The sequence below is a fragment of the Schistocerca cancellata genome, chromosome 6 (assembly GCF_023864275.1).
Source record: "Schistocerca cancellata isolate TAMUIC-IGC-003103 chromosome 6, iqSchCanc2.1, whole genome shotgun sequence".
NCBI classification, from domain to species: domain Eukaryota; kingdom Metazoa; phylum Arthropoda; class Insecta; order Orthoptera; family Acrididae; genus Schistocerca; species Schistocerca cancellata.
The window spans coordinates 170,949,825-170,968,964 of record NC_064631.1 but is presented as its reverse complement, the minus strand read 5'-3'; the positions used below and the strand labels follow the sequence as shown (position 1 = coordinate 170,968,964).

The window sequence follows — 19,140 nt, the reverse complement described above, 5'->3', positions numbered from 1 at the left end:
AAATGGGAGATACGATACTGCGTGAAGAGTTTGACAGAGCACTGAAAGACCTGAGTTGAAACAAGGCCCGCGGAGTAGACAACATTCCATTGCAACTACTGACGGCCTTGGGAGAGACAGTCCTGACAGAACTCTACCATCTGGTGAGCAAGATGTATGAAACACGCGAAATACTCTCAGACTTCAAGAAGAATATAATAATTCCAATCCCAAAGAAAGCAGGTGTTGACAGATGTGAAAATTACCGAACTATCAGTTTAATAAGTCACAGCTGCAAAAAACTAACACGAATTCTTTACAGACGAATGGAAAAACTGGTAGAAGCCGACCTCGGGGAAGATCAGTTTGGATTCCGTAGAAATGTTGGAACGTGAGGCAATACTGACCCTACGACTTATCTTAGAAGAAAGATTAAGGAAAGGCAAACCTACGTTTCTAGCATTTGTTGATTTAGCGAAAGCTTTTGACAATGTTGACTGGAATACTCTCTTTCAAATTCTGAAGGTGGCAGGGGTAAAATACAGGGAGCGAAAGGCTATTTACAATTTGTACAGAAACCAGATGGCAGTTATAAGAGTCGAGGGACATGAAAGGGAAGCAGTGATGGGAAGCAAAAGCAAAAGCAAAACGAGGATAATGGAATGTAGTCGAATTAAATCGGGTGATGCTGAGGGAATTAGATTAGGAAATGAGACACATAAAGTAGTAAAGGAGTTTTGCTATATCGGGAGCAAAATAACTGATGATGGTCGAAGTAGAGAGGATATAAAATGTAGACTGGCAATGGCAAGGAAAGCGTTTCTGAAGAAGAGAAATTTGTTAACATCGAGTATAGATTTAAGTGTCAGGAAGTCGTTTCTGAAAGTATTTGTATGGAGTGTAGCCATGTATGGAAGTGAAACAAGGACGGTAAATAGTTTAGACAAGAAGAGAATTGAAGCTTTCGAAATGTGGTGCTACAGAAGAATGCTGAAGATTAGATGGGTAGATCACATAACTAATGAGGAGGTATTGAATAGGATTGGGGAGAAGAGGAGTTTGTGGCACAACTTGACAAGAAGAAGGGACCGGTTGGTAGGACATGTTCTGAGGCATAAGGGATCACAAATTTAGCATTGGAGGGCAGCGTGGAGGGAAAAATTGGAGAGGGCGACCAAGAGATGAATACACTAAACAGATTCCGAAGGATGTAGGTTGCAGTAAGTACTGGGAGATGAAGAAGCTTGCACAAGATAGAGTAGCATGGAGAGCTGCATCAAACCAGTCTCAGGACTGAAGACCACAACAACAACAACATATAGGTTGAAAGTTACTATGTGGTTCACAGAAACTACCGATAATTAGCGCATGGTGCCATGATTAATAATAACTGTCCCTCAATAAGCATAAGTGCGAAACAATACACGTAAATAGACTGGAACGTACGAAACAGGTTACTATGTGAACGACGATCAGTCACTGGAGTCCGTCAGAGCCTTTAAGCGTCTACAATTATCTGCACGACGCGATTTAAGGTGGACGACCATATAAATCCAGGTGCAGAAAAGGCAAATGCTGTTGTTTATAGGAATGATGCGTAGGTACCCGGAGTTCTACCAATTCTTCAGATTTTTTTGACGGTCATGGGTCAAGCTCAAAGGAGAACTGCACGGTTCGCTGCAGATTCATTTGGTCAACGAGAGTGAATTACAGAAATTTTTAGTAAACTGCAGTGTGAAACGATAAAATGTGGCGTTGTGTGTCGTTGAGGGGCATACTCACAAAATTACAAGTCCATTACGAGTCAAATGTAGCGTAATTCACGTTCCAATGTCGTGCAATTACCATTACCGTAAAACCAGAGAAATACCGGCTCATACTGAGTGCTGCCGACACATCCGGTTGGATACCCAGCTTCTGGGACATGGGGAGGCGCGCGAGTACAAGTAACGGGCAAGGCGAAGTCTAGATTGCGATTTATTGGTAGAATCCTGAAGCGATGCAGTCCTTCAACAAAGGAAATTGCTGGCAATACCTTAGTTCGTCCAGTCTTAGAGTACTGTTGGCCTGTACGGGACCCTTACCAGTTGAGTCTGATTCAGGAGATTGAGAAGGTCCAAAGAAGAGTGGCAAGATTCGTGACTGGTAGATTTAGCCATCGTGAGAGCGTTACAAATCTCATTGAAAGTTTTAAGTGGGACACACTTGCAGGTAGACGACGCGCTAAACGAAAGGCGCTGCTCACTAAATTCCGAAATCCGATCTTCGCCGAGGATGTAGAGTATATATTATTACCACCAACTGGGGGGGGGGGGGGGGAATGTGACTTTGACGCAAATTGTGCCCTCCGCCACACACCGCTTGGTGGCTAGCGGAGTATATATGTAGATGTAGATGTAGAGAGTGCCGACTCGAATTCGCCACGCGGATTAACAACGACGGTTGGCGTGCGTCATGTGGGTTTTAGTTGGATTCCTACATCTGACTAGGTGAATATGTTTTGGTAACGGCACCATCCTCAATTATAGGTTTCATACATACTTCCGCATGTGACAACACTAGACGCAGACTGATGGGTTACGTTAATTCCGTCCAGAGGGGAAGTGGTGGCATCACGGACATCTGGCCACCCCTCCTTTTACCGGCAAGGGTAAAGCCAAAAACAATGGGCCAGGAAAAAGAAGAAGGAGAAGAATACAGAGAGATACTTAAAGTAAACAATCCGCGAGTGGTGCGGAAATGTCTCTGATACAACATCCACCCTCCTCTGCAAGCTGTATGGTGCGTAGCGCAAACGTAGAGTTTCACCAATAGGTCACCGATTTCAGATACTTGCTCATCGTCGCGTGCACATTACAGCCAGTTTTGTCGATATTTGTTGTTGTTGTGGTCTTCAATCCTGAGACTGGTTTGATGCAGCTCTCCATGCTACTCTATCCTGTGCAAGCTTCTTCATCTCCCAGTACCTACTGCAACATACATCCTTCTGAATCTGCTTAGTGTATTCATCTCTTGGTCTCCCCCTACGATTTTTACCCTCCACGCTGCCCTCCAATACTAAATTGGTGATCCCTTGATGCCTCAGAACATGTCCTACCAACCGATCCCTTCTTCTGGTCAAGTTGTGCCACAAACTTCTCTTCTCCCCAATCCTATTCAATACTTCCTCATTAGTTACGTGATCTACCCATCTAATCTTCAGCATTCTTCTGTAGCACCACATTTCAAAAGCTTCTATTCTCTTCTTGTCCAAACTATTTACCGTCCATGTTTCACTTCCATACATGGCTACACTCCATACAAATACTTTCAGAAATGACTTCCTGACACTTAAATCTATACTCGATGTTAACAAATTTCTCTTCTTTAGAAACGCTTTCCTTGCCATTGCCAGTCTACATTTTATATCCTCTCTACTTCGACCATCATCAGTTATTTTGCTCCCCAAATAGCAAAACTCCTTTACTTCTTTAAGTGTCTCATTTTCTGATGTAATTCCCTCAGCATCACCCGACCTATTTATAACTAATGTAATTCCCTCAGCATCACCCGACTTATTTATAACTTACAATAAAACACGAATATCATAAATCGTTAATACGCGCTTGGGGTTCACCAAAGTACAACAGCTGGCCATGACAGCACCATTCGAAAAACACGGATATAGTTCTGCGACGAGCCTTCTCTCCTGCCGCGCAGGAAAAGTACTGGTAATAATCCACCAGGGATTACATCAGTTTTCCCCGAGTCGCGTGCCGCGCAACTGAATTGGCAGCTGACTCACAGAGGCGCTGGTGTGAGCGTGGAGTTACGTTTCTCTTCCGTCACGATTTCAGCCTTGGTAATTCGTACCATCTGTTACAGCAGAGGTTCAAAGTTATCTTGCTTGAACACTTAAAATACGCACGTAAAATGCGGTGTGAGGGGAAATTATAGTTTTGTTTATAAAGTGATGTAACACGGAGAAATATGCTGTGAAGTGTTTTCGTTATCATCTGGGAACACCATGTTGTAGTACGGAAGGACATGCTAAATTTTTTTGAGTGTTAAATCCGGTCTGAGATGTAACATTATTTTTGCGATATTTCAGTTTCGCATAAGTACACAATCGAAATTTTACTGACCATTACATTTCTTTTCATATGAGTTACATACCCTGCTGCAGCAGAGAAAGGAAGGGAACCAGCGGAAAAATGCTGCTATCGAAGCACCAAAAACTGAGAATATGTTCCTATTTATTTAAAAAAAACTGTCTATAAAGTGGGATACCAGCTATCTCATTCGCCATTAAAAATTTTCCCTAAAAGTTTGGCTTGTGAACATATTCGCGCTTTTTTATGCTGACAGAGAAGGAGACGGTCTCAGTGAGAAAGAGGTGTAAAAGTAATAAATACTTAAAGGTCGTAAACAGCAGTTGTTTCATAGAAAGAGGGAAGGTGACAATGGCAATGTGAGAGGAAGAAAGTAATGCAGTGGAACATAGTAGATCCAGCAAGAACAATGCTAGGAAAAGAGTGAAGGAGACCATGTCGGTGGGACAAGAATAAAGAGTAGGAAGCAGATGTGATTGAGAGCCAGTGAGAATGAGAGAGAGAGTCTATGACAACGGCAACAAGGAAGAGGAAGATACTGACAGTAAGAAGACACAGCAGCAATGGGAAGGAAGGAATGAGACAGTAGAAGAAAGAGAAAGAAATAGGGAGACCGTGGCAGTTAGAAAGAGAAAGGAAAGAGTATGAAAGAACGAAAGAGACGCTGTTACACAGGAGACAGTGACACTTAGACACAAAGAGAAAATGACAGTGAGTTTACCTGAATGAGTGAATGAGAATGTGCAAGTAGAGTGGATGGAAATAAGCGAGTTACAGCAATGGACTCATGGGTGCGAGCGAGTAATAGTTAGGGGAGCTTGTGGGAATCAGAGGTGATTTGCAAAACAAGCGTGTATATCTCCGCATCAGTTCATTTTTCGGAAAATTTTTATAGGTTCTGTGGAAGGTAGAATGAGGCGGCTGGTACCCCATTTTTCGGTCAGTCTTTTAAATAAGTAGGAAAGTACTCGCACTTCTTGTGTTCCGACAGGACCGTTTTCCCGCTGGTTGCCAATACGAATTAACGTTATTTACGTCAGTAAAAGGCTAAAACAGTGGACGTCAAACTGCGGCCCATGGGCCGCATGAGGCCCGAGTCAAGTGTTCGTGCGACACGCGTTTCTCAGCCGTTTTATACACTGAAACGCCAAAGAAACTGGTATAGGCATGCATATTCAAATACCGAATATGTAAATAGGAAGAATACGGTGGTGTGGTCGGTAACGCCTATATAAGACAACAAGGGTCTGGCGCAGTTGTTAGACCGGTTACTGCTGCTACAATGGCAGGTTATCAAATTCTAAGCCAGTTTGAACGTGGTGTTGTAGTCGCCGCACGAGAGATGAGACACAGCATCACCGAGGTAACGATGAAGTGGGGATTTCCGTGTTCGACCATTTCACGAATGTACCGTGAATATCAGGAATCCAGTAAAACATCAAATCTCCGAAATCGCTGCGGCCGGTAAAAGATCCTGTAAGTACAGGAGCAACGACGACTGAAGAGAATCGTTCAACGTAACAGAAGTGCAACCCTTCCGTAAATTGCTGCAGATTTCAGTGCTGGGCCATCAACAAGTGTCAGTGTGCGAACCATTCAACAAAACATCATCGATATGGGCTTTCGGAGGTGAAGACCCACTCGTATGAACTTGATGACTGAACGACACAAAGCTTTACGCCTCGCCTGGGCCCGTCAACACCGACATTGGACTGTTAATGACTGGAAACATGCTGCCTGGTCGGACGAGTTTCGTTTCAAATTGTATCGAGCGGATAGACGTATACGTGTATGGAGACAACCTCATCAATCCATGGACCCTGCATGCCAGCAGGGAACCGTTCAAGCTGGTGTAGGCTCTGTAATGGTATGGGGCGTCAGCAGTTGGAGTGATATGGGACCTCTGATACGTCTAGATACGACTCTGACAGGTGACACGTACCTAAGAGTTCTGTCTGGTCACCTGCATCCATTGCCGGCCGGAGTGGCCGTGCGATTCTAGGAGATACAATCTGGAACCGCGAGACCGCTACGGTCGCAAGTTCGAATCCTGCCTCGGGCATGGATGTGTGTGATGTCCTTAGGTTAGTTAGGTTTAAGTAGCTCTAAGTTCTAGGGGACTGATGACCTAAGATGTTAAGTCCCATAGTGCTCAGAGCCATTTTGAACCTGCATCCATTGATGTCCACTGTGCGTTCCGACGGATTTGGGCAAATCCAGCAGGACAATGCGATTCCCCTTCCACCCCTCGCCCCCCCCCCCCCCAACCCAGACATGAAAATTATTCCACATATCTGGGATGTCTTGCAACGTGCTGTTCAGACGAGAAGTCCACCATCGCCTCGTACTCTTACGGCCTTGTGAACAGCCCTGCAGGATTCACGGTGTCCCCTCCAGCACTACTTCAGACATTAGTCGAGTCGAAGCCACTCCGTGTTGTGCCACTTCTGCGTGCTCGCGGGGGCCTACACGATATTAGGCAGGTGTACCAGTTTCTTTGGCTCTTCATTGTAATAATATGCTTCGAACAACTGACAGCCGAATCCAGAAACAATAAGGAATCTCAAGAGCTTAATAGGAGTCTATTTTTATTGCTCAGTAACAAAAATACGAATACTTACACCGATGGTAAAAATTTAAGATGCGCTTGATTTTAATTAACATTGGCCAATTCGGCCGCGAGCTAAGTAAAGTTTGCCGGTTACGTCAGAGTGGCATACAGCGCCGCCACTGTGGAGTTAATAGAAGTGAGATCTGAACATTATATTGTTTGTCTTCCAATGCGACACCTCACGAGAGTGCGCAGCTGCTATGTGTAAACACCAAAATGGAAGTAACATGGATTCGTGGATGCGCATTACAGAGACGGTCATCTTCAGGTGTGACACATGTTTGCAGCAATTAATATGTAGCCAAATTTTGGCTATTGTAACACAATGCAACGAGTAAAAGAAAAGTGTCATTCAAAACACTTGCGATGGTGTCTTATATTGCAGTTACTGTTAAACTAATGTAACATACTAATTTAATGAGGTAAAAAAAATAAAAAAAATGTCGTGTGACTAGGGCCTTCCGTCGGGTAGACCGTTCGCCGGGTGCAAGTCTTTCGATTTGACGCCACTAAGGCGACTTACGCGTCGATGGGGATGAAATGATGATGATTAGGACAACACAACACCCAGTCCCTGAGCGGAGAAAATCTCCGACCCAGGCGGGAATCGAACCAAGGCGCTTAGGATTGACATTCTGTCGCGCTGACCTCACGTTTTTTTTTTTTTTTTTTTTTTTTTTTTTACTCATTTTGTTTGATTTCGTTCGTTGTATCTGCTCGCGGCGGACGTCGCAAGACACCCGTTTAAGTTCGCTGTTGCTCGATTAACTCAGTTTTTTTTTTATTACAGAGGGCAGCTAACCGTCTGACCGAACACGCTGAGCTACCGTGCCGTCGTTTTGTTTGCTTTCGTTCGTTGCATCTGCTCGAGGCGGACTTCGTAAGACATCCGTTTAAGTTCGTTGTTGATCGACTAACTCAGTTCATTTTATTACAGAGGGCCACTCAGCTACCGGGGGCGGACATTTAATGAGGTTATCAATTAAGATGCGCAGGGGAAGGTGTTATGAAGCTGGCAGGACAGTAAAAGCGGCCAATGCTTATCTTTTGCCCTGGAAAGCCCTGCTGCCTGCCGGGAGGTGGTCCAACTAGTTCTAATGTACATCACCATTGTTGTCAGAGAGTTTTAAAAAGGAAGCTTGTTTCATTACTTTTTAATAAAAACGTTTTTGTTATTGAATCGTCTCGTGGAAAATACGTCATTTATACTATTCTTGTTACTTGTATGAAGAGTAATAATTTTTATCATATTAATTAGGTCTCCAGCATATGCAAACAGATGTGCTACTGTATACCGTGTTTGTGTGATGTATGAAGCGTCTGTGAGCAATATATATATGGACATGACCATTTGGACAAAGTGCTTTACGTTTTCAATTATTTTAGCGATGTCTAACGTTTATAATGTGCTGACTTTTATCCGCTTGACATCTTGTGCTAGAGTGTCAGCGTAAAACGGACATGTTTTACAACAAAAAGATGTTAGAGACCTGAAGATGGCGGCAATGACTCTTGAAACCGGTAGTCTTAAATAAAAAAAATTTCTAGGCGAGATTGACTTTTCAATGGTTTTTAACAAATAAAAATGATCGCCCTTCGGTACTCTGAAAATGAGAAAATTCAATACGTTTAAAACTTTTCGACATTTTTCCTCGACGACACCACCCACAAAATAATGGTTCAAATAGCTCTAAGCACTATGGGACTTAACAGCTGAGGTCATCAGTCCCCTAGACTTAGAACTACTTAAACCTAACTAACCTAAGGACATCACGCACATCTATGCGCGAGGCAGGATTCGAACCTGCGACCGTAGCAGCAGCGCGCTTCCGGACTGAAGCGCCTAGAACCACTCGGCCACAGTGGCCGGCCACAAAATAATGAAATAATGAATCTTTTATCGCTTACTACATTTGGCTGAACATGCAGTAGTGCTACAGCGTCTAGTATGATGTTTAATTTATTATTTCTTTATTACTAACTTTATACGAAACACGTGTTGCAGACAGTATCCACATGTACCAGAGAATGTACCCGCAATATTACATCATCGTACAGTACGTACTTCAAGAGGCATGACGCCAGAAACACTAAGTGCTTAACGTCAAATATTTAACTCTTTAACTCATTCCTTAAATAATCAGACATTTAAAGCTGTTTTATGCAGGTGAGATCGATTTTTATAGTATCAGGCGACAGGTTTACTGGTATTATATTTGCAGCCATTCTTCGTCAGTCTCTGTTCAAATGGTTCAAATGGCTCTGAGCACTATGGGACTTAACTTCTGAGGTCATCAGTCCCCTGGAACTTAGACCTACTTAAACCTAACTAACCTAAGGACATCACACACATCCATGCCCGAGGCAGGATTCGAACCTGCGACCGTAGCAGTCGCGCGGTTCCAGACTGCAGCGCCTAGAAGCGCTCGGCCACCCCGGCCGGCTGTTTCTGTTCATCTTGTTGGTTAGAATAACTTTTATTCGTCGTTTTGTAACATAATTTCTTTAGTAATGCAATATTTTTGTCTCGGTTTATTAACATCTCCTGTTTCAATAATACGGTTGCTATGGCTTATGATCCATCATGAGATACAAAACACCAACGGCCTTGCGGCAGTGGCAACACCGGTTCCCATCAGATTATTGAAGTTAAGCGACGTCGGGCAGGGCTAGCACTTGGATGGGCCACCATCCGGTCTGCCGAGCGATGTTGGCAAGTGGGGTGCATTCAGCCCTTGGGAGGCAAACGGAGGAACTGCTTGATTGAGAAGTAGCGGCTCCGGTCTCGTAAAATGACTTACGAGTGGGAGACTGGCATGCTGACGACATGGCCCTCTATATCCCCATCCAGTGTCGCTGGTGGCCTGAGGATGACACGGCGGCTGGTCGGTACCATTGAGCTTTCACGGCCTGTTCGGGCGGAGTTTAGTTTAGTTTACGAGATATAAAATGCTTTGCTACGAGTAGTACGGTCATCGTGAACTGCAGTATCATAAGCAGCAGGCTCACAGTGATATTACTGTAAACACAATTCATTTTATTAAAAAGCGCTATAAGTATTAAAATCTCCAACAGTACTGGCTTAACATCTCCATATCCAGTCACCAATTACTAGGATATCATCCGCTGACTACAACCAAATACACTTAGTACGAACATTGTAACAGTTGAAGAACCGGAATAACTGATAACAGCCTCACTCAAAATAAGTGGATACAGTTCAATACCTTTTAAAATTAATTTAAAGTTCATCTGAATGATAAACAAGAATGTTATAGACTTCATTTGCGAAAGAAAATTGAAATTTGTTCTTATCTAGAAGACAAACAAGTCAATGAAATTCATCCTACCATACGAGATAAACAAGTTAGTTCGTTGATACAGTCATTATATACTCCACAGCGAAGTGCTGTTACGGACACATGCTTACACTTGATTTGTATCCGTTGGAGGATAGTCTTTCTTGAACGTTCCACGTGTGTAATGTAAGTCACTTATCTAGTGCGTGTTCCAGCTAATCGTGACAGGAACCAATTTCATCAGCAGAAGCCGCACGAGTGGCAATACACGTGATGCTGCGCAGCTGTACCAAAAACACATCTCACGTGCGTGATTTATGCCTCTTTTCTGAAGCTTGGCAGGGTTCTGACGATGGTCGTCGCACGAACTGACAGTCTAGTGCTTTCGTCTTCATTATTTTTTACAGAAGATGAAGGTGGCGTAGCTAATTGTCACAGTAAACACTTTCGTATCTATGAAAATCTTCGTTGTACAATCCAGGATAATGAGCAGCAATAGTTTAAACTCAATGTACTTGTACTGTCTCGAATATCAGGTCCATAAGTTCTCCTGACACGTCTCTCAGGCTATGTCTACAAGGAATGCTCTTGTAGACTTGGTACAGAATGTTTACTTTCAAATAAGACGAATGCTGTTGTTTATGTGTGTTAGCATTCAAGAACACTTTAGTCACATTGTTCGAAATGCCCTGTGTTATACACTGAAGTGCCAAAGAAACTGATACTTCTGCCGAACATCGTGTAGGGTCCCCGAGAGCTCGAAGAAGTGCCGCAGCATGCCGTGGCATGAACTCGACTAATGTCCGAGGTAGTGCTGGAGGGAAATGACACCATGAATCATGCAGGACTGTCATTAATCTGTAAGAGTACGAAGGTGTGAAGATCTCTACTGAACAGCACGTTGCAAGGCATCCCAGGTATGCTTAATAATGTTCATGTCTGAGCAGTTTGGTGGCCACAGGAAGTGTTTAAACTCAAAAGCTATTCTCTAGCAAATCTGTAATTGAGGGGTATCGCATTGCGCTGCTGGAATTTCCCAAGTCCGTCGGAATGCACAATGGGCATGAAAGGACGCAGATGATCACACAGGATGCTTACGTACTTGTCACCTGTCAGAGTCGTATCTAGACGTATTAAGAGTCTCAAATCACTCGAACTGCACACACCTCATAACATTACAGAGCCTCCACCAGCTTCAACAATTCCCTGCTGACATGCAGAGTACATGAATTCATGTGGTTCTTTCCATGCCTGCACATTTCCGTGGGCCCGATATAATTTGAAACTCGTCTGACCAGGCAACATGTTTCCGGTCACCAACAGCCCAATGTCGGTGTTGACGGGTCCAGGCGAGGCGTAAAGCATTGTGTTATGCAGTCATCAGGGGTACACGAGCGGGGCTTCGGCTCCGAAAGCCCATATCGGTGATGTTTCGTTGAATGGTTCGCACGCTGAGACTTGTTGATGGCCGAGCATTTTAAATCTGCAGCAATTTACGGAAGGGTTGCACTTCTGTCACGTTAAACGATTCTTTTCGGTCGTCGTTGGTCCCGTTCTTGCAGGATCTTTTTCCGGCCGCAGCGATGTCGGAGATCTGAAGTTTTACCGGATTCCTGATATTCACAGTACACTCATGAAATGTTTGTACGGGAAAGTCCCCTGTTCATCGCTACCTGGGAGATGCTGTGTCCCATCTCTCGTGCGCCGACTAACACAACGTTCAAACACACGTAAATCCTGATAATCTGCTACTGCAGAACAACAGCTGCGCCAGACACTTGTTGTCTCACATATGCTTTACCGACCGCAGCATCGTCTTCTGTCTGTTAGCAAAATCGCTGTATTGGAATACGCATGCCTATACCCATTTCATTGGCGCTTCAGTGTAAAATACAAATAATTTACACCGCAAATATCGACGGTATTTCAATAAACTAGCATTACAGTTGATTCTATTTCCACAAATATTACGTTCAAGAAAGAAAAAGAAATTTGGATTGGGGTCATATTGGTCCAGTGGTACTCAGTGCAAAAACAATGAACAAATTTTAATGTGCTGAAGATATAAAAATGAACGAAACATCATTGAATCAGGGGGAAAGTAATGTATTTTGAAAATGGTAGTTTCGGAAACAAGGGAGATATATATTTCCAAACGGGATCATATTGAACCCAGTGATATTAGGGGGTTAAACCTGAACATCTGCCTACTGTCTGCTTACATCAGTGCTGCGTAGCGTACATGGGCAGAGCTTCTGAACAAGGTTGACACGGTTATTACACTGCCTTCGATTCACTGTATTTGTGGTTCGTTACACCTGGTTATGCGTCTGGTTATGCTGGCTAACACTATTTCGTACATTATTTGCAATAGTATTTGGCCCAGAAAACTATTTGTGTGTGGTTTAATTATGCCCTTGTATCTGTTACATAAATTTGTTCACAATTTGTACCTGTGGGGCTTTTGAACATGACGAACTAAGTCTGCATTTACATCTACGTGAATACTCTGCTATTCATTAATGTCCGGCAGAGGTTTCATCAAACAACTTTCACACTGAATTGGCAAAGGTCCCGAGTTCGAGTCTCGGTCCTTCCTAAAGTTTTGATCTGCCAGGAAGTTTCATATTAGCGCACACTCCGCTGCAGAGTGAAAATCTCATTCTGGAAACTTTCACACTATTTCTCTACCGGTCATCAAACACATCCATGCCCGAGGCAGGATTCGAACCTGCGACTGTAGCGGTCGCGAGGTTCGGAACTGAAACGGCTAGAACGGCTCGGCCACTCCGGCCGGCTGAAAGCTGGTGATTGAAAATCCTTGAAAAGATGAATGGCACCACAATTCGCATATCATATCTGCGACACTCTCTGCCGTATTACGCAGTAGTACAGAACGAGTTGCCCTTGTCTGAGCCTTTCCTATGCCGTCCGTCAGTACTATCTGTTAAGTGTCCCATAACGCGATACTCTTGCAGTGGACGGACAGGCGTAGTGTATCTAACATAGATATTCTGCCAATAAAACGCAGTCTTTTGTTCCCTTTAGCTCAGCTGCTCTATGGATTGTGTGGTCTAGCCTCTAAGTAGTGTTCAATTCTAGTATTTTGCCGTAATTTATATTGGCTTCTCAACACAAAGTTTTCTTCTGTTCATTGCGTATTCGTCAGCCTTCGTTGCCGGCAGCTGTAGCCGAGCGGTTCTAGGCGCTTCATTCCGGAACTGCACTGCTGCTACGGTTGCGGGTTCGAATCCTGCCTCGGGCATGGATGTGTGTGATGTCCTTACGTAAGTTAGGTTTAAGTAGTTCTAAGTTCTAAGTGACTGATGACCTCAGATGTTAAGTCCCATAGTGCTTACCGCCGTTTGAACCGTTTTTTTAAACAACTAATTACTGTTATGTGAATTACATTCAATGACTTTCACTCATAGATTGTGTACTACTCACTGTGGAGCCGTTAACAAAGCTTTTAATTGCTATTACGTGAGTCATAGGTGTTGACTTTTCACTCCAAATAAGCAGTCTAACAGAGGAGTTTGAAAATACAACGTGTGGTGCGATTCAGCAACTCGACTGGAAGGTAAAACAGCTTTCGTAAATTTAATGCCAGAAAATTACTGGTTCACCGTTATCCTCTTATACTTTCAGAATAAATCGTGATCTTTCACAATAAGGAGCAGAAATAGCTAATGAGGACAGGGCTCACAACTACAATCACTTTGTGCTGAGGCGACACACTTTTACAGTACACGACAGAGCGTTTTAAGTAGATGCCGAAGACACGGCCGTTTTGTATGGAGGGTTGCATTTTCTTCATCTCCAATATCGACCTAAATGCATTACTCACAAATGTCGAACACGCCATTCTCTGTTCTAGTAGTAAGAAATAACATAGCATGAAATCTTCCTCAAGTTCTGAAAACTATCGTCACCATACACTGACATCTTTCCGAACTTGGCAGGGTGGCAGCACCACCCAACATGCAAAGCCAGAATTATAGAATTTTGTAAAACAATGCCAGGGTTTCGCAACAATGGGTCACATTGTTGACAGGAGGACTATCTTGACGAGATCAGTGGGCAGTAGCCAGACATAAAGTACTTGAATAATGATGATATTGAAACCACAGCTGTATTTAATAAACGACGTTGGAATACAATACAGCTGTTGGTTTCAATATTATCATTATTCAAGTATCTTGATTACATCTTGGGTCCCACCAGCCAAATTTTCCATGGTTTAAGGTTTACCACAAGCATTCAGACAAATGCCGTGCTGAGCTGTACCTATTCACAACATGTAGCAATCAAACACCTTTGTTAAACATGATCTACGTCACTAAATCTTAAGAAGCCCGCCCGGCTAGCCACGCGGTCTAACGCGCTGCTTTCCGAACGGGAAGGCGTGTCGGTCCCCGGCACGAATCCGCCCGGCAGGTTAGTGTCGAGGTCCGGTGTGCCGGCCAGCCTGTGGATGGTTTTTAAGGCGGTTTTCCATCTATCCCGGCGAATGCGGGCTGGTTCTCCTTATTCCGCCTCAGTTACACTTATGTCGGCAATTGCTCCACAAACACTGTCTCCACGTACGCGTACACCATAATTACTCTACCACTCAACTGAGGTTACACTCGTCTGCCGTGAGACGTTCCTGAAAGGGGGGTGGGGTGGAGGGGGAGAGGGGTGTCCGGGTGTCCACTGGGGGCCGAGCTGCACAATAATCCTGGGTTCGGTGTGGGGCGGCTGTGGGCTGGCTGGACTGCTGTCGCCCGTTGTGGTGATTGTGAACCACTGAGGCCTATGGCGGGATGAAGCCTCTCCGTCGTTTCTAGGTCCCCAGTTAAATACACAATACACACACAAATCTTAAGAAGTAGACGACATGAAAATGGTGTAATAAATCCATTAATACAAAGATCTGACACCTTCCCGAATGCTTTCTTCGTGGGCAGGCGTTCATACAAATGCTAAGGATCGTACCGCGGCGACGATTAACAACGGCAAAGGTCCAAAGACTCGTCTGCCCTTAGTCTGCAGACACGTTTTGGTTAAAAGACATACTTACTATTCTAGGTATCAGTGTAATCTACATCCATTAAATATAGAGTCTCTAATTGTCAGTATCTTCGAATATAGTAAATTCTAGTACTTTCAACATTGCAGCCCAGTCAACAATCGTGATAATCTAATATATAAGAAACTATCAGCCTCGATTGCGGTAATGAAACCAACCTTTACCTAGGTTAAGTCTTGGTGGTGCCTTAGTACCTATGTACCGCAGTTTTAAAATGTGACTACGCCTATTCAGGCATAGACCTATTTCTAGACCATGCTCTCGTAGACATATTATAGAATCAGGTATACCTTCTGAAGAAGGCTGAATTACTTGGGCTGAAACCTTGGTAAAGGTTGGTTTCGTTACCGCAATGGAGGCTGATGGTTTCTTATATATAGCAAATTCTGTGTGTCTGATGTACAATTTAGCTTTTTGGTGTGACACATATCAACATCACTGACTGGGTTACATAGAAAAAGGCAATTCCTGTGGAGGCCCATGCTTGAATCTAGACTAATAGGTGACTGGAAGAAGTTTCGGTCTGCATGAAGGAGTTGCAGTGTCATGGCCGCTCGAATCGGATCACTGCAAAGACGCCGACGAAAGTGCATTGACCTAAAAGGAGTCCTCGTTTAAAATTAGCTGAATCTTTGACTGGAATTCGAGATCGTTTCGATTTATCACACGGGCCGTGAAAGGGCGTTTAAAAATGTGTCGTGTATCCCTAAAGGAAGCAGTAATTGTCACATGTAGAAGCAAGATTCCTATGATATGTCCGGAAACAAATACCTCTTGAGATATGGGCCACACTATTGTATCATTCCCATATGCCTGTTACGTTGAAGTAGACACTACAGGCAGTGCTGCATACCATACACACACGCAGCACTTCTTTCCTGTCAATAATGTACCTTTTTAAATACTTTTGGGTCCAGTAGGATCACTCCTAAAACGACTGTGCATTGTCGATGGGTTGTGCATACACGAATGACTTTACATGTCCCTGTAGCAAGAAATCCAAGGGATTGAAGTCCAGTGTACGAGCAAGCCATGCTTTCGGACCAACTCGACCAATCCATCGCCCATGAAATGTTGCATCGAGGATAAAAAGGCTCTGAGCACTATGGGACTTAACTTCTGAGGTCATCAGTCCCCTAGAACTTAGAACTACTTAAACCTAACTAACCTAAGGACAACACACACGCCCATGCCCGAGGCAGGATTCGAACCTGCGACCGTAGCAGTCGCGCGGGTCCAGACTGTAGCGCCTAGAACCGCTCGGCCACTCCGGCCGGCTTGCAGCGAGGACTTTTGCACGGTGCGTACCCCGTGGATCATAAACCACAGTCGTTGTCCAACTGTAAGGGTAACGTTCTCCAATAGCGCTGGTAATTTATCGTGCAGAAAGTGGTGATACACAGGATGCGTCAGTCTGTTTGCTAAAGTGTGTGGGTCTCTAACCAACAGCTCTTCCCACACGTTGTTACTGAAGGGATGCTGATGCTTCATCACCATAACTGCACGAGGATTTGCATCTGGTCACACCTGCTTATTGTGGTAATTTACTACAGCCACCGCCTGTGATTCCTTGCTCGCCTGTGAACTAAATGGTGGCTGTGGATTGTAGATCCTCACGGCAGAGATATCAATGGATATAGGTTTCTGGACATATCGTTAGAGCAACTTTCCTTCTACTATTATCCAACAATAGCGCTTGTAGGAATATGTCATACTTGTTTTAAGCATCCTGTATGATCAGTGAGAATAGTGAAGTGTCCACTGATGATACCACACCAATAGTGAAACATGTTTGTGATTTGGACTCAAACTAAATTGCGAACATTCTTTAGACCTTTCTCCCGATTCCGTCACAGAATAAAACAGTGTCGCGGAAATTTTTGACGAATCTAAATGCTAACTGAAACTGTTGAGACTGTCTTAAAAGGCATATCGTATGGAGGACACACTACAAGAAATAAATGAAATTTATTCGCAGTGGCGAATATGGACAATCATCAGCTGTATAACGGAATGACGACAGTGAAAATCTATGCCGAACCGAGACTCGAATCTGGATTTCCCACTTATCGGTAGCGGTCGCCTTACCGTTAGGCTATGCACGCACGATTTGCCGCCAGTCCCAAACTTCCATACGTCCTCAACTATGTGTCTACAACCTTTATGTATATTCCCAACCAGGGGAGACATTTTACTTAAAAGTCGCTTCCTCGATGTTCACGGATACGTACGATATTGTCGTCCCTGCGTTATTCCGAATTGCTATGCAATGTTCCTTTGGGTATGCATGCAAGGAAACATTGCATCATGATTCGGAATAACATAGGCACTACAATATCGTAATCGGTCGACTACATGAAATGTTGAAAAAAATCAGCTGTCATCGGATACTCTGTCTCCTATGAACGTGAGTGGCCGAGCGGTTCTAGGCGCTACAGTCTGGAACCGCGCGACCGCTACGGTTGCAGGTTCGAATCCTGCCTCGGGCATGGATGTGTGTGATGTCCTTAGGTTAGTTAGGTTTAAGTAGTTCGAAGTTCTGGGGGACTGATGCCCTCAGAAGTTAAGTCCCATAGTGCTCAGAGCCATTTGAAGCATTTGAAATGAAATACTAAGACACCAGCTTCGAGGTACAGGCGACTAACTTCTCGGACAATGTAACCAACGATGCTATGGTAATTTAATTAACAAGGACAGATGCTTTAGCTTAAACAAAGCGCGGAATCCGTTACTGAGTTGGCTTCCATCACTTCAGAAAAATATTGATCTTATCTCCATGCTCATAGATACGTTCCTCTTCAGACTTCTTTGCTGAAGCGTATTGTCTTTTTTCATTATCGTTACTTGCAATAATTTTTTATGGTCTGGCGCAGCCTCATGTTTTGTCTTAAATTTCTGTGAGACTGGTATGAACAGGATGGCTTGCACAGCCATTGTCGGTCTGCAGAAATTCCTTTTGAGGATTAGGAAGCAACATTTTGAAACTAAAAGCACTATTAAAACTTTGGAGCGGTTCTCTTCAGGGTGGGTTAAGGCAGTTTTATTTCTTAATAGCTTCGGGAAACAATCGCCTGACCCGCGCACAACCTGTCGCGCTCAAAGTCTGGCTGGTTACCGGATATTATGGAAAGAAAATAGCAAGTGGGCTACAAACCGAAATATTTCGCCAAGAAAGCCCAAGAGATCAAAGTGTACTTTGTTGTAACACAGATGGCGGTGGCGCACTTAATCACGCTGATCCACGTTATTCGCACGTGCGGAGCCCGTTGATCCCAACGGCGGCCGCAGGGTGTCTGGAGTCCCGTCGCGCGGCGGCTTAGAGCGTGGATTACGGGCGCGGCTGCGCTGACCCGCACAAAGGCCGGCTCACCCACCTGTTGCTCGCTACTGTGCGTGCGACGACCTGCGGAGTCGGGTTCCACTCGCGTTCGGCTGCGCTCGGCTACGTTCGCGGACGGCGTCCAGTCGGTAACTGGCTGGCTGCGGCGGCGCGCGCGCTACCAGTATGCAAGCCGCTGCGGCCTGTGCCAGACCCCCCCCACCACAGCGCACAGTGATTGCCTGCGTCACGCCAGCTGCGGACCCTGCCGGTGCCGATAGCGCGCAAGGCTTTCCGCGGCTTGCGTCATCGCCGAGCACACCGGCTTCCAGGCACTTGGAAGGCGTCCCTGCCTCAATCTACGTCGCTGCACGGCCGTCTGCCAAAACAGCTGAGCGCCACGTTGTCCCTCAGCTGTGGAGGCGTGGAATGCCTTCCTGTTTTGCCGTCACTGTTGACAGCGTACGTGGCTACTCAGGCGGAAGCGAATAGTGTTTTTCACAGACCACTTCCGCGATAGCATGTGAAGGATTTTAAATACCCGCTGGCGCGTACGGCAACAATGCACTAAAATCAGGATTACAAACCGATGATAGGCAATCTGATGACGTGACACCAGTGGACATCGGAAGGTCTCCAGAATTTGCCCGATATTGACGGTGTGCAATCAGTGTATAACGCCAGCAGTATCTTACGGAAGTGAAACATGGAAGATAACGCTGAAACAATTCAAAAATGGAGGGTTGTCAACGAGCAAGATGGGACATTGA

General features: G+C 44.6%; 1 protein-coding gene across 1 annotated transcript in view; it reads right to left on the bottom strand.

Moving 5' to 3' along the window:
- The window catches only part of LOC126191147 (monocarboxylate transporter 1-like), a 210,406-nt gene extending 191,874 nt beyond the window's left edge, over window positions 1-18,532 (bottom strand). The window contains exon 1 of the mRNA XM_049931901.1: window positions 18,426-18,532. The gene's annotated coding sequence lies outside the window, so the exon portion shown is untranslated. The remainder of the gene's footprint in view (window positions 1-18,425) is intronic.
- Window positions 18,533-19,140: the final 608 nt, after the last annotated feature.